The sequence below is a fragment of the Tiliqua scincoides genome, chromosome 4 (genome assembly GCF_035046505.1).
Source record: "Tiliqua scincoides isolate rTilSci1 chromosome 4, rTilSci1.hap2, whole genome shotgun sequence".
NCBI classification, from domain to species: domain Eukaryota; kingdom Metazoa; phylum Chordata; class Lepidosauria; order Squamata; family Scincidae; genus Tiliqua; species Tiliqua scincoides.
This window is the reverse complement of record NC_089824.1, coordinates 203,327,695-203,344,099: the sequence shown is the minus strand read 5'-3', so window position 1 is coordinate 203,344,099 and position 16,405 is coordinate 203,327,695. Positions and strand designations below refer to the sequence as shown.

The 16,405-nt window shown below is 43.1% G+C and overlaps 1 protein-coding gene across 3 annotated transcripts in view; it reads left to right on the top strand.

Annotated features, from left to right (window-relative positions):
- The window catches only part of SULF2 (sulfatase 2), a 333,591-nt gene that overhangs the window by 10,874 nt on the left and 306,312 nt on the right, over nt 1-16,405 (top strand). For 2 of the 3 annotated variants that reach the window (XM_066622862.1, XM_066622861.1), the window contains exon 2: nt 13,160-13,232. The gene's annotated coding sequence lies outside the window, so the exon portion shown is untranslated. Of the gene's footprint in view, nt 1-11,335; nt 11,396-13,159; nt 13,233-16,405 lie in introns of those variants that run through there. The other variant, XM_066622865.1, reaches the window with a different exon arrangement.

The window sequence follows — 16,405 nt, the reverse complement described above, 5'->3', positions numbered from 1 at the left end:
TATACAAGGGGCCGTCATTATCTGCAGAAGTTCCATTCCTGAAACCCACATGGATACTGACATACATGGCTGTTCAAATCCACAGATTTGGGCACCTTAAATTCTCTGAACCCAACTGGAGCTGTGCTTTGGTTGGCTCCGGAGGGTGACCTGAGGGCTGGGGAGGCCACATGCAGCCTCCTCAACCCTCAGAATGCCCACTACGGGCAAAAAAACATAACTTCCAGTTTCTTGGGGAAACCAGAAGCGATGTTTTTATATTATAACACATTCTGATGTTTTTATAAGCCCTCATAACACATTTTGAGGCCTGGGGAAACCCTGTGTGGCAAAGGCAAAGAAACTCTAAGCAACATTACTTTGTTGTCATTAAGTACTCCTCTTTTTCAAATTCATACTTAGGGCCATAATACAGGAACTGTTAGCCTCCACATGTCCGATCTCATCTTATCTCGGAAGCTAAGTAGGGTCAGGCCTGGTTAGTACTTGGATGGGAGACCACCTGGGAATACCGGGTGCTGTAGGCTTATACCATAGTCTTTTGAGACTGAAGGTTGACAACCACAGTAACACATTGTTGCCCTTACTAAGTTAGAATGCTTTCAATATTTCTTTGGGCTGTCATATCCTTAGGAACCTCCAGTGGGAAGCAGGAACCAAATATACAATTGGAGGAGTTCATCTTAATAAGAACATAAGAACATAAGAACAGCCCCACTGGATCAGGCCATAGGCCCATCTAGTCCAGCTTCCTGTATCTCACAGCGGCCCACCAAATGCCCCAGGGAGCACACCAGATAACAAGAGACCTCATCCTGGTGCCCTCCCTTGCATCTGGCATTCTGACATAACCTATTTCTAAAATCAGGAGGTTGCGCATACACATCATGGCTTGTACCCCGTAATGGATTTTTCCTCCAGAAACTTGTCCAATCCCCTTTTAAAGGCGTCTAGGCTAGATGCCATCACCACATCCTGTGGCAAGGAGTTCCACAGACCGACCACAGGCTGAGTAAAGAAATATTTTCTTTTGTCTGCCCTAACCCGCCCAACACTCAATTTTAGTGAATGTCCCCTGGTTCTGGCATTATGTGAGAGTGTAAAGACCATCTCCCTATCCATTCTGTCCATCCCCTGCATAATTTTGTATGTCTCAATCATGTCCCCCCTCAGGCGTCTCTTTTCTAGGCTGAAGAGGCCCAAATGCCATAGCCTTTCCTCATAAGGAATGTGCCCCAGCCCCGTAATCATCTTAGTTGCTCTCTTTTGCACCTTTTCCATTTCCACTATGTCTTTTTTGAGATGCGGCGACCAGAACTGGACACAATACTCCAGGTGTGGCCTTACCATAGATTTGTACAACGGCATTATAATACTAGCCGTTTTGTTCTCAGTACCCTTCCTAATGATCCCAAGCATAGAATTGGCCTTCTTCACTGCCGCCGCACATTGGGTCGACACTTTCATCGACCTGTCCACCACCACCCCAAGATCTCTCTCCTGATCTGTCACAGACAGCTCAGAACTCATCAGCCTATATCTAAAGTTTTGATTTTTTGCCCCAATGTGCATGACTTTACACTTACTGACATTGAAGCGCATCTGCCATTTTGCTGCCCATTCTGCCAGTCTGGAGAGATCCTTCTGGAGCTCCTCACAATCACTTCTGGTCTTCACCACTCGGAAAAGTTTGGTGTCGTCTGCAAACTTAGCCACTTCACTGCTCAACCCTGTCTCCAGGTCATTTATGAAGAGGTTGAAAAGCACCGGTCCCAGGACAGATCCTTGGGGCACACCGCTTTTCACCTCTCTCCATTGTGAAAATTGCCCATTGACACCCACTCTCTGCTTCCTGGCCTCCAACCAGTTCTCAATCCATGAGAGGACCTGTCCTCTAATTCCCTGACTGTGGAGTTTTTTCAGTAGCCTTTGGTGAGGGACCGTGTCAAACGCCTTCTGAAAGTCCAGATATATAATGTCCACAGGTTCTCCCACATCCACATGCCTGCTGACCTTTTCAAAGAATTCTATAAGGTTCGTGAGGCAAGACTTAGCCTTACAGAAGCCATGCTGACTCTCCCTCAGCAAGGCCTGTTCATCTATGTGTTTTGAGATCCTATCTTTGATGAGGCATTCCACCATCTTACCCGGTATGGATGTTAGGCTGACCGGCCTATAGTTTCCCGGGTCCCCCCTCTTTCCCTTTTTAAAAATAGGCGTGACATTTGCTATCCTCCAATCTTCTGGCACCGTGGCCGTTTTGAGGGACAAGTTGCATACCTTAGTCAAGAGATCTGCAACTTCATTCTTCAATTCCTTAATAACTCTTGGGTGGATGCCATCAGGACCCGATGACTTATTGATCTTTAATTTATCAATGAGGTCTGAAACATCTTTTCTTTTAACCTCTATCTGACTTAACTCCTCGATCAGGAGGGGCCGTTCGGGCAGCGGTATCTGCCCGAGGTCTTCTGCCGTGAAGACAGATGCAAAGAACTCATTTAATTTCTCTGCCATCTCTAAGTCTCCTTTTATTTCCCCTTTCCCTCCCTCACCATCCAGAGGGCCAACCGCTTCTCTGGCGGGTTTCCTGCTTCTAACGTATTTGTTAACATAATAAAAATACATTAGGCCTTCTAGACCCTGGTCTTCCTCTGAATTTCTCAGCGTAGGTTACCCAGGGTTCCCAGGTGATCTGCAGCTTACAAGGCCAGATCTGTTTAGCTTCAGCAGTAGAACTTTGTCATTTGCCTTCAGACCATTCTCTGGGCTAAGTGTAAACCAGGTTTGTGAAAAATTATTTATTTATTTGATTTGTATTCCGCCTTTCTTCCTGAAGGGCAACCAAGGCAGCTAACAATCAAGTTAAAATACAAGGAAACAAGGAAACAGATTAACATTAAAATACAAAACACTTAAAAACAATTAAAACAAGATAAAATACATAGCAGTAGATTAAAAGCACGTAGTAAAAGACATAATTTATAAATTTATAAAAACAGCCCTTATAGTGCCTCGAAGGCTTTCCTGAATAAAAAAAGTCTTCAGGTCCCGCCAGAACGTTAATAATGAGGAAGCTGCTCTCAATTCAAAGGGGAGAGAATTCCATAGTGCAGGTGCCACCACCGAAAAGGCCCTGTTTCTGACCGCCATTCCCTTCACCACTCTTAATGACGGCACAACCAACAGGGCCCCTTCTGATGACCTTAGAGAATGGACCAGATTATACGGAAGAAGGCGGTCTCTCAAATATGCTGGTCCCAAGCTGTTTAGGGCTTTAAAGGTCATAACCAGCACCTTGAATTCAGCCCGGAAATGAATGGGCAGCCAGTGCAGCTGCTGGAGTAGCAGTGTGACAGAGTCAAACTGCCTCAAAATAAGAGACACAGTGTGATATTAATGGACCTAATGTAGCAGCATCAGCAATATTAACTAATTTTCTCATTTGCATCTGATGCATTTGTTTGGTAAAAGGATCATTAAGCATATGCAAACATTCCATGCACCACATAAGTTCTTGAGGCCCTGGCAAATGATGAATGGGAAAATTAGAGGTAGCAGGGAAATGTAAATATCATCCTTTGTAAACCTTTCCCCTGGCAAGAATGAAATATTTCTTCTTTAAGCAATGAAGTATTCATTATATTCTTTTCACATCAGTGAAGAATGCCAGAGACTATTTTACATACTTGATTTGTCCCTTTACTTTTTTTTTTCAGAGCACTCCTGTTGAATTGGGATTTGTCTTGGTTTTGTTAAACAAGTGCTCCAGCAGTGTACTGCAGAAAGAAGAGCCATAACTCCAATTAAGTCCCCTGCTGTAATCTCTCAAACAATTCTGGATCCATCTCCTTGTGTTTTTTTTCATATTAATGGCCATGGGTCATTTGCCAAATGTTTGGTTAAATAATTGGGCAGTGGATTAAACTATAAACTCACATCTTGGTTACTGTTAAATCAGGGGTGCTCACACATTTTTGGCTCGAGAGCTACTTTGAAACCCAGCAAGGCCCGGAGATCTACCAGAGTTTTTTTACAATGTTCACGCCATCATAACATATAACATTTATGTGTACAATGTATGTTGGTGTACCTTGCATAACCGCATGAGCCAATATTGCACAACACAACATAATTAACTATAAACATTTTTGGTAATTACTTGTGTTTACTTTGATGACTTGCACTGAAGTGAATCAGCCAAGGATGCATAGTCCAGACAGTAGCTGCTGACAGCCAGCCTCAAGCACACTTCCAAATGTTCATCAGTCATGGTGGAATGGTACTTGGACTTAATGATCTTCATGTAGGAAAAGGCTGACTCACATAAATAAGTGGAGCCCTTCCTGCCTCAGGTGCTCTTATATCCCTGAGGGCCCTATTGCCTTCAAGTGGCTGCAGCTATGCAGCACACTCTGCTGGATGCCCAGGCCTTACCCTTAAAGGGGCCACTGCTGACACCACATCTACCTCCTCACCAGATCTTCCTCTTCACCTCTTCACCTGTGCACCAGATCTTGTATTCCAATACAAGTGGGGGGGGGGAGCAGATCTCTATACAGACCAGTGCAAAAACAGAGGAAGGTGTGGGGGGGGGAAGATCTCTATATAGACATCACAGCAAGACCAGTGCAAAACCCCTTGCACACAGAACCAACAGATGGAAGTTGGGGGGGCAGATCTCTATACATACCAGTGCAAAAACAGGGGAAAGGTAAGTCAGCCCCAGTAGAGTCAACGGGGCTCACTCCCAGGGATGCGTGGATGGGAGAGAAGCCTGCCAGTGGCTCCTCTCCAGGTCTACTCATGAGTCAGCCCCAGTAGAGTCAACGGGGCTCACTCCCAGGGATGCATGGACAGGAGATAAGCCTGCCAGCGGCACCTCTCCCAGGGAGGAGCCTGCCAGGGGCTCACTCCCTGGGCTCACTCCCTGGGATCACAAGCCTGCCAGGGGCTCACTCCCAGGGATGCATGGACAGGAGAGAAGCCTTCAATCGACTCATTTTGCCTCGGGATCAACCAGTCGATCGCGATCGACGTATTGAGCACCCCTGTGTTAAATGATCATTCTGTAACCGTGCAAATTTATCTGAGGAATACTGGGAACATTGGACAATTGAATTAGACCTTGGCTCCAATAGAGAAAAAGTTGTATCTTCCTACAGTTTTTGCCGCAGATAAAGAAGGATTGTAAATATATGGTAACATTTGTCAAGGCTACTTTCACTTGTTGTGGTATTGGACCAAGTATGCTTTCCCCTTGTGGATTGATGGCCGTTAACGAATTGCCAGATGTTTTATTAAGGATCAAACTTGTTCAAACATTATCAGAACAGCCCAGAACTCCAATATGGGAAGACAGAGGGATAGCTAATTCTTGTTGATCTGGTGGTGCATATGATTACGCCATTCATTAACTTTTTATGTGGGATGTACAGGATCTTTTGAGAAACTTTGGTTATCTTATAAAAACTTGTTTGGCTTCCTTTGAAAATTTTCGAATGTTTCTCTTTTTTTTTAATTTTTGGTACCAAGAAGTGAACTTCAGGGATTCTGATTTAAGACCCAGTTTAGTCTTATATGTGCTATTCACTCTGGCTGGTGCTAGTTTTGAGACTTGTTGCTGTCAGACAAAGATCCTTCCTAGTTCTGCTACCAGATATCTCTTGCCTGGGGTTTTTGAGGATAGACCAGATATCTCAAGCTCAAGAAGCATATCTTCTCTCACTGATCACTAGCCACTAGTTCTTTTTAACATTAATGTATCTTATTGCAAGTATCTGATTTGGATTTAATATAGCATTTCATTTAGACCAGAGCATTAGTTCTCCCATATCCTAATCAAAATCTCACTTATTTATTCAGTGAAATGGTTCACACCAGGGTTGGGGAGTCAGTGACTCAAATTCGAGTCTTGAAAATGCATGATTTTAGGTGACTTGTTGACTCCTGAGTTGTGTGCATGGAAAAACACTTAGGTCAGGGCTCCCTGACTTGGCACTTGTCCCCACACATGCAGACATGGGTCTGCCTGTGTCTGGGGGTGATTGCTTATTGTTTTCACTGTGTGAAAAACCTCGTGGGGCAAGCATTCCGATGGGCAAGCAGCAGGGAAGTTTCAGCTGGAAGGCAGGAAAGGGTTAATGTGAGCAGGAGGGGGAGGTGGGACTGGGCTCTCTTTTCCCATCTCTTGATAGGAAGGAACGGATGATCATTGGACAAAGGATGGGCATTTCTCATATTTTCATTGGCAGAGGGAGGGCAGGAGGAGGAGCCCAAGGGGGTTCTTGGCTTATGATTGACTGGGAAGGGAGAAAGGGAAGGCAGTTCATAGCAATCACACTTTCCACCATAGCTGGTGGGGAGCAGGAACCTTCATTGAATGACTGGCTAGAGTGGGACTACTTCTGAGTAGCGCTGCAAAGGATCGGGTCATCCTGGTAAGCCTCCCAGCTGCTACTCGTGACCCTCCTCCCTCTTGCTGCTTCTGTCCTGGCTCTCTTGCAGTCCCTCCCATCCCTCCTGACATCAGGGAAGTTTTCAGAGAACTCCTACACACACACACACACGCACACACACGCACACACACAGAGCCCAGCTGCAGCTCCGTTTTTCTGCAGTGGCTTTTTAAAGGGCGGGGGCGACTCCACTAAAGTTCATTAGAGTCACTAAAGGGTCACTCAGAGACTCAAAAAGTGCTCCCATTAGGACTCTTTTTTTGAGTCGAGTCATGGAGGTGGTGACTTGGTGACTTGACTCAAGTCAAGCCATGCTGGATTTTCCCATCTCTGGTTTATACACAATGCAAGACACTAGTTTGTTGCTCCATGACCAAGCCTTGTCCTTACGTATTTCTTCCACCTTTCTTTACTCAACCCAGATTTTATTAATCATTCCTTAAAGGAGTCAGTCCAGGGCTATCTCTTCTTGTATCTCTAAATCTGTCTCATATGATATCTGAGATTTTTTTTTTTAAATTGGGTTTTTTGCTGAGTCTCAAAGGGGTGTTCAAATGAAAGTCTGCCCTGGGCACAGAAACTTCTCGTTATGGCACTGAGGATCACAGGACAGAGTCTTTGAATAAGCCTCCTTTGTCTTTTACTGTTTCAGCATGCAAAAAATAACTAATTGAGTTCTTGCATTACTTAATGAGATTCTGTAGTCTGATAATTTGAAGCATCATGTTGAACTTGCCTTCTGTAGGATTTCTCTGATTTTTTTTTTTTTTTGTTCTCTCCAAGTTCTAGCAGACTGGTATGAACTATAGATCTTCTGTTGCTTCAGTTTGTACCTGACTAGTCTTTGCTTCTGGGCAGCATTCTATATCTAGACAGCACATGCAATTTTTACACTTGTGTCTTAGAGGGAATAAGAAATGATGCACATCTCTCTGTCCCAGACTTTTGAGAGCATTTTCAAGTAGGTCTCTGCAAACTTTTAAGCTGAGTTACAATCAGTCAATCAATAATATAAAGCAAAACATCAATCTCTGCCTAAGCAAAGTTATAGCACAAGTTGCTGTTGGAATTTTCATCTTTATAACTTTGTGAAGTGAAACTAGCAGTCCAGTCCTAGCTGGGCCTTGTGCTGATGGAACTTGCAGCATACCTGGGCCACTGGCATGTTGGTCTCAGCCAGTGCAAATGGCTGGCAACCCTGGGTGAGCACCAACAGAGTATGTATCCAGCCCCGGGTGTGTGCTCAGCCCCCACCACATAGGTAAGTCAACAGAGGGGGCATTGTGGGGGAGGATCAGGGCTGACTGAGGGTGGGCTGGAGGCCAATATTGATAGCAGCGGCTCCTCTGATATGCTGTTGTCCCTCAGACCCACTTGGACTTATACCAGCCAAACAGTTGGCACAGATCGGCCCATTGGGGACTATGGTGCAATATATGTGAAGGTTTTATCCTCCTAAATGTGCTGGATTCGCATCAGGAAACAGCTTGCTAGCACCTGTTAAGGACTCTGACTCTTCCTTTTTTATAAGGCTCATGCACCACTCTGAGCATCTTGAGCAGCTGTCTCAAACTGGAGACCTCTATGCAGCTGAGAAGCCCTCACTGTCCCAACCAGTGTTTAAAGTTCTGCAGTGCTGCTGCTTCTGCTCCTGGCACCCAAGCTCGTCGTAAGGGTGCTCTTGGCAGTCGTGTTTGTTGCCAATGGCCCCAGCAGGCTTTGCAACAGAAGGTCCACCCAGAGCATCCTTGTGACAAGATCAGGTGCCAGGAGCAGCAGCGTAGCAGAACTGTAAGCACTGCTCACATGGGGAAGGGCCATGTCCAAATATGGACTCGTGTTTGGAGAGCCCTGATCTTGAGGAAATGGTGGGATACAAATGTAACAAATCAAAAGTCAGCACCTTGAATTGATCCCAGAAATGTACTAGTGTAACTGGAGCAACACTAATATTATGTGGTCCAAAGAACCAGCCCCATACAACATGCTTTAAGTGACAGGTTTAAGCAACATTGCTATACTTCTTTTTCTGATTGTAGTTTCTTGCTTTTGGTTTTTTTGGTGTAATGTTTTCATATGCCTGTTGCATTCTGTCTAGTTTGGCTGTGATGCATCTGCAGACAAGATGCATAGAGAAGAAGACTTTGACTTCAAGACAGTTTAACTTTGTGGATAATTGGATGTGCTTTGATTTGTGGTCGGGGCAAGCAATCTTTGCAGGGGCAGCTTTAGTTAATTTAAGAATTTTACAAAGATGGACTCCAAACAGCCCTCTCCTTTTCACCATGAAGTGCCTTGGTTGTTGTTCAGTATCTAAGCTAATGAGTTGCTGCAGGAAGCTAGCCGGTACTTGATGAACCAACTCCTTGTCCCTCCTAGGGATGTATTATGCTTTATTCCTTTTTAGCTAATTTATATAAACCCACTGTTGCAAAGTACTTAAGTGTTTTAAGCCATGGCTGCTTTGAGCTATTGTAGAACTGTAAGATTAAGCCTCTTTTAAAGAGACATCAAATAACAGACTGTTCTATTAACATAATGTAAAAAAAAACACCTTGATGGTGTCCAATGCAATATAGTTATTTTTAGTCTAAGCTCATTTCACTTGATGCTTTTTTTTTTTTTTTTTTTTGGAGCACACTTAAGGTGTTCTAAATGCAGAACTAATGCAGGATTGCTTGAACCCCAGCCTAGGGGTCGAATTTGAGGTTTGGGCAGATCCGTCCACCTCGTGGGCATACCTTGTGGTTCTGTGCAGAGGTATTCTCCTTGTGCAGAGGTATTCTCTGCCCAGTGTCCTGTCCCATGGCCTTCTGGGATGCTGGGCAGCAGACACGACTGCCCTGGGCATCTCTGTCCTCCAAATGAGGAAGACTTCATGTGGCGCCTGGGCTGAACACTTAGATGTGGTTTGGACTGCAGTCTTAGCGCACCGCAATCACGAGTTTGAGTGCTGCTGATCTAATATATAGGTACTCTAAGCAAGACTGGTCATAACTCCCATTTAAGTGTAACTTGATGGCAGACCTAGGTGTACCTCTGTGCAGTGGCTGCTCCAGAAAGCTGAGGCAAAAGCTGTCCAATCCCACCCCCAATGCAGTGGCAGATCCAGTGTTTGTGTTTGGGGGGCCCATGATCACTTCTAACTGCAGAACCCAGATCAACCTGGCAGGTAGACCTGGGCTCCTTCTTTAACTTAGGGCCTCCATGACCAAGGTTCACTGGATGGATAGATCTGGGCTCCGGCATGGACTTGGAGCCCAGATCTACCAGCAGGGAAGACCTGGACTCCTGCCTGGACTTTCAGCCATTGGCTGGAATGGGAGTCCAGGTCTACCCAGCCGGTAGATCTAGGCTCCAAGTCTAGGCGGGAGCCCAGGTCTACTGGCAGGGTAGACCTGGGCTCCTGCCTGGATTTGGAGCCCAGATCTACTAGCTGGGTAGACCTAATCTCCATTCTAGCCAATCTCGCTGGCGCCCAACCCAGTGGGCATTCTCCTGGCCCCTGATTTTGCTCCCCAGCCCAGAGGGTGCCTTTCCCTGCTGGGCTGGCAGACAGTTTGGGGACACCACACACCAACAAATCTGATGCCTTTCAACCCACAAAGCCAGCATGAGGTTTGTTACCTGGAGTGCTAGACCCTAATTTAACACTTTGAGGGAAGGTATAGCAGAAAACAGCTTGTTTATTTCTGGTACCAAACAAGGCAGCAAGGAGGCCAGTTGTCTCTGATCATACGCAAGTGTAACTAGACGCAGCTAGCTTTTTATATTCATTTCAAACATAGACAAGTATATGAGCAAAGGGTCCAGTAAAATTCCATTCTCCTCTGCTCAGTCCCTCCACCCTCTGGCCTTCCCTCTATACTTTGCCAGTGAGCTTGTGCTGCATTTGATAGATAACAGAGTTTTGGATCTGCCCCTGCCCCCATGGCACTCTGCCCCCATTCATTGAAAAGTGCAAGCACATACCAGTACCTACCACTGGTCTCTGGGATTAGTCGGCAGATGAGCACAAGATCTCTTTTTTTCCATAGCAGTGGCAGTCAGAGAAGGAGGTCATTTGACCATCTGCTGGTGCCCATTAATGATGCTCAGATGGGAAAACTAACAAACAGTGATGGGTAACGGTGTCTTTGAATTCAGTAACATGGTGGCAGTGGGGGAGGGGCTAAGTAGCGAATGAAACGGGATGGTGTTCAGGATCAGCTCTTGAAGATTAACTGTTTTACACTTGAAACTGCAGGTCTAGAGACCTGGTAACGAGTGCTAGTAGAGCCACTGTTATCCTGGTGGCTTTAAAGTATCTGGAAAGTTTAGAGGTCAACTGGAGAGCTTTCTTTTCAGGACTTTGCCTGTAAGGCAGCAAGGGAGGCCATGCGGTTTTCCTCGACAAGCTGCTGAACCCCTGTGGAGATACCATCTGATCAAAAGAAGAGATTTGGAAGAACTAAGTAAGTGCTGTTTATGTTATGCAAATTCTGGCTATAAAGGACTGATGTAACTCAAGGTTTTGGAAGATAAAGAAGAAAGAGGGGGGAGGACTCCTCCACTTTACTGCGGAGAAGATCATTGAGCACTTGGTATTATATGGAGCATGATTTCACTGATATATATTTATAAATGTGTAACCCTGCACTGGATATAATTTCCTTTTATTAGACTTTGGATTTTGGACTATTTTGGATCCTTCATCGCCGCAGGATTTCGTGAAATATGAACTGGTGAATAGTCTCTGTTGTGTCTATTAATGGAGACAAATAAATTCTTCAAATTCCATAGGGGAAAAAAACATAAGAGGAACTTCATAGTAAAAGAGAGTTGACATCTAGTGAACTAAAAGAAAATTGCAAGGAGAAATGAAACTCCCAGAAGAGGAATGGCAGATCCTGATCCACAGACAGCTGGAGAATTTGCTTGTGATGAGCAGAAATCAGGTGATTCAAATTCTACAAATACAAATTAGTGTGGAAACTTTAAACCAACAAGTATCTAAGTTGTGTGAACTAGAAGTAACATCGGAGAAAACTAATGATCAACAATTTGAGCTACTAACAGATGGGGTAAATTGGAAGATAAGAATTCAAAAATTATCAGATTGGATTGGAGAAGAGATACCATGAAAAATAGATCTTGAAGGGACTGATCAAGAAATTGGTCAAAAGATGGAGAGAATGTATCAGGAACTGGAATTGTTGGGAGGAGTAAGAAGAGGATGGATTTTCAAGAAGCAGTTGTTGAGAGATGTTGATATGAAGTTTACTAGGAAAAGAAAGAAAAAGAAAAGAGAAAAGAAAAGTTTAGAGATGATATGCAAGATTTGAATTGCTACTCAAGATAATGACATGATTTGGTAGTTGTGTAATATTTGATTCGAGAAAAGAAAAAATATACCCTTTTTATAATTGTTTTTTTTGTTTAATATTCAAGATAATGATATGATTTGGTAGCTGTCTAATATTTGATTTGGGAGAAGAGAAAATATATGCTAGTATTTTATAGGCTAATTTTTACGAATTAGATTTAGATGAATTTTGATGAATTAATTTTGATGAATTCGAATAAATATTTAGTAGTAACTTGTATTAGAACAAGTTGTATTAAAAAGAGTTTAAGATTTTATTGAAAGAAGGAACATAAAGAATGATGGGAAAAGAAGGGGAGAGATAACTGATGATGATGGAAATGATGAAGTATAGAGAATGTGAAACAGGGTTTTTAGAGATGAATATGTATTTTTATTTTTTTCTTCCTTTTTATAATTTTTTTATTAAGAGAGATAAGAAATTATTGGTAGAACGAATTATTAATTAATTGGCATATGGTATCCTGCAACCTCAATGTTTGTATGTATGTGTTTTGTGTCTGTGTTTGTTTATCTTTATGGAAATGCAAAAAAATAAAAATTAAATTAAAAAAAATAACATGGTGGCAGTGGTCTGAATGAGGACTTGTATCCACTGCTGCAACCTGCTCCCATTGAATCCTGGCTGGCTTGTTGGGCAATGGTAGGGAGTAGCTGCATCAGCAGACCATTCTCTTGTTCTCCATGGTGTGTTTTTACAATTCCCTGATATCCCAACTCCCAGTGCTACATTTGGGGAGGCAGGATGCTTAGGATTTGAACAGTGATGCTGGGGAGGGGGGAGATAATGATCTGTGTCCCTCTTGGCCCTGATTTACCAGGCATTGGGGAGCAGCAGCAATAACGGCAACAGATTTTGCTGCCTTAGGGCATGTGTGTGGGCCCTTGCATGGACATGAGCTCCACTAGACCCCACCTGTGGAGTTACCCCTGCCTCTGTGTAATATGTGAATAGGCCCTAAAGCTACAATCCTCAACACGGTAACAGAATGAACCTGTTTAGGATCGGGCTGCAGATTAGGAATTGTTGTTTCAAGGTGCAACTGAATAGCTTGAAAAAACGCTTGGGACATTTTCTTAACAATTGCCAGCAAAACAGGAGGAAACTGTGCCTGAATTGGAAAACTAATAGCAGGATTGGAAAAGTGATTATATGAGAATATTGGGAAGTTGTATTAAAACAAATTTAAGTCATAACTAAACCCTGTTGAAATCCGTGGGACACGACCAACTTGTCGCAACCAACTTGTCTCATTGATTTCAGTGGTGCTTTGTCATAAGGCAACTGATCATATGCTGTACTTCTGTTTGATTCTTTCTTTTTTATTATTTTAAGGTCAGCATCTACCAGGTAGCTGCTATGAGAATACTGATGGTATGATGAGGTGGATATTACATCTTTTTTTCAAGTAAGTATCTTAAAAAAAAAAAAATCCATACCTATATATTGTCACCATTGTATAGCTGAAATGTTGGAAGTAAGTTATATTCGTGGTATGATTAAGAAGTTCATGAATCATTAAATTGTTTTCTAAACTTGCTAGATATTTGCTGCCAGGCTTCCATGGCCAAAGCAAAATATTCATGCCTCCTACTATGTGATATTTTAAGGAACAGATTTTGATGAAAATTGTATAATGCAATGTGGCGTCAAGTTGGTAATATAAATTTTAAAAAATGACTTATTACTTTAGCTGTGAGCATTTTTCTATGTGGACGTGCTGTCCCAAGAAAATTTCATATACAGGTGGGGCCTCTGTATCCACTGATCTGGCTCAACATGGGTCCCCCAGACCCATGTTGAGCCAGACATGGCCTAGCCTGAGCCCTCTGGAGGCAACCGGAGCTGTGGGGTGGGCTTCCCTGAACGTCAGAATGCCTTATAAGGGCAAAAAATGTCACTTCTGGTTTCCCTTGCAAACAAGTTTTTTTTGGCCAAAGCAGGCATTCTGAAGCCCACAGAGGCCATGGCCAGATGTGCGTGGCCTCTGCTGGCTTCAGAAAGGCCTTCCGAACAGAGCTCTGGTGGCCTCCAGAGGGGGCGGGGGGTCTGAGAATGGATCCTTGCAGATACTAAGGCCCCACCTGTATTGTGAAGCTTACTTTGTTCTTGCATTCCACTTGTGATATTCTATTTGTTTCATCTATTGGCCTTCTTTGGCACTCTTTAGATGTCACCATTCCATTATTATATATTTATAAGTATTTGAGCGAATTAGGAAGGATCTGTTGGTAGATGTGGATCCATTTGGGATCCGATGTTCTGTATCAGCAACTGAATTATTACGTATAATTAAGCAATTTCTTCATGTTCCATTGGAAGTAATACTTCATAATTCTGTAGCACTTTCTGAGTGTGCTTCACTTGTTTTATCTTGACGTTGTCCTTACAATAACCCTGTAGGCCAAGTAGGTATTATTATCCTCATATTGCAGTTGGGGAGCTGAGGCTGAGAGGTTAGTTGCTTGCCCAAGGTCACCTAGTGAGTTCATGGCAGAGATGAGATTTGAACCATGGAAGCTCATTCCATTATCCATTACGCTATTACAGCAGCTCTCAGTGGAGAGAGTGCAACAGTGAGAGGTTGCTTTGACAGTTAAATAATAAGCATTGTCGCTTTGGTTTAAGTGGCATCCTTATAGACCATTTTATTTGAGAGAGATGTGCCTGGTGTGTTTTACTTTCTGTGCTAGTAGTAAGTCCCACTGAATTAAATGGGAGTGTAACCCTTTTAAAAAGATGTAAAATTGTGCTGGACTACCAGCTCACGTACAACAGCGTTCCACTGTTTCAAAAATATTTTCTTAATATGCTTGTGTGCTTGTCCTTCACCCCATCAAGACCGTTTTGTTTCCTGGTTTTTGAAAATGCTTTCTTTTTAGCTGACTAGACCAAAAACCATTCACAATCTGGTGTAGACAATTTCACAACTCAGCTTCCTGTGTGGGGCTAGTCACTGCCATGAGTCACAAGTCAGGGTCTGAATCAGTGACATGCATAACTCAAGTTCCCACAGAAAATACTTGCTTTTGCAACTCGCAGAAAATACTTGTTTTTGCAACTTGAGTCATGTCATTGAGACTTGAGTGCCCATCCCTGATAGTCTGAAATATTATTAACCTGACAAATATTTTCAAAGCTCTCTTACTGTTAAACAGTTCCTTTCATTAGAACAGGGATTCTCCAAACTTTTCAGTACGAGGGCCACATTGTGCATTTTACACATAAGAACAGCCCCATTGGATCAGGCCATAGGCCCATCTAGTCCAGCTTCCTGTATCTCACAGCGGCCCACCAAATGCCCCAGGGAGCACACCAGATAACAAGAGACCTCATCCTGGTGCCCTCCCTTGCATCTGGCATTCTGACATAGCCCATTTCTAAAATCAGGAGGTTGCGCTTTCACAACATGGCCTGTACCCCGTAATGGATTTTTCCTCCAGAAACGTGTCCAATCCCCTTTTAAAGGCATCCAGGCCAGTTGCCATCACCACATCCTGTGGCAAGGAGTTCCACAGACCAACCACATGTTGAGTAAAGAAATATTTTCTTTTGTCTGTTCTAACTCTCCCAACATTCAATTTTAGCAGATGTCCCCTGGTTCTGGTGTTATGTGAGAGTGTAAAGAGCATCTCCCTATCCACTCTGTCCATCCCTTGCATAATTTTGTATGTCTCAGTCTTGTCCCCCCTCAGGCGTCTCTTTTCTAGGCTGAAGAGGCCCAAACGTCGTAGCCTTTCCTCGTAAGGAAGGTGCCCCAGCCCCGTAATCAGCTTAGTCGCTCTCTTTTGCACCTTTTCCATTTCCACTATGTCTTTTTTGAGATGCGGCGACCAGAACTGGACACAATACTCCAGGTGTGGCCTTACCATCGATTTGTACAACGGCATTATGCACATTTTTGTGAACCGAAAAAATCAGTTTTATGAATGAAATGAATGAATAAAATTGGTTTTATAAATGAATTGAATTAAAATGAACGAGTGAGTTTTACTTGGTTCTTTTTTGTAATCAGCATGATATGATTCAGAACAAAAGAGAAATGTGACAATTGCAAAGAAACAATGCCATGCTTGAACTGAGAATTTATATATAATGAGTAAAAATGTTAAACAAGCTTTAGCAATGAGCAACAAGCTTTAGCAATGCTCTGATAAAATCTTGTGGTGGGTCAGATGTAGCCCCGGGCCATAGTTTGGAGACACCTTCATTACTAGACTAAAATGGACCTGAGTAATGAGAAATTCCTAAAGAAGATAATAAGCCATCTTCTATTGCATTACCATTCATTTTTTGTGTCTTGAAATTAAAAGAAAACACTGTTCTACTTTTGCAAGTATTAGCTGCAGAATTTAGCAGGAAACAACCAATGCTGAGTAATACAGAAAGGGTTTTAAGCAGGGTAGGTTTGATTTAAATCACTACACTATTTATTGTAATTTTTTTTGTTAATAAAAGTTCATTCTTACTTGTCATATCTCACAATTCTGAGCTATAGGTTTTATCTTTAGAAGGCCCAGACTATAATTTTAAGATCGTGACTTTTTTTTAAATGTTCAAGTTGGCTTTGCAGTTACATCA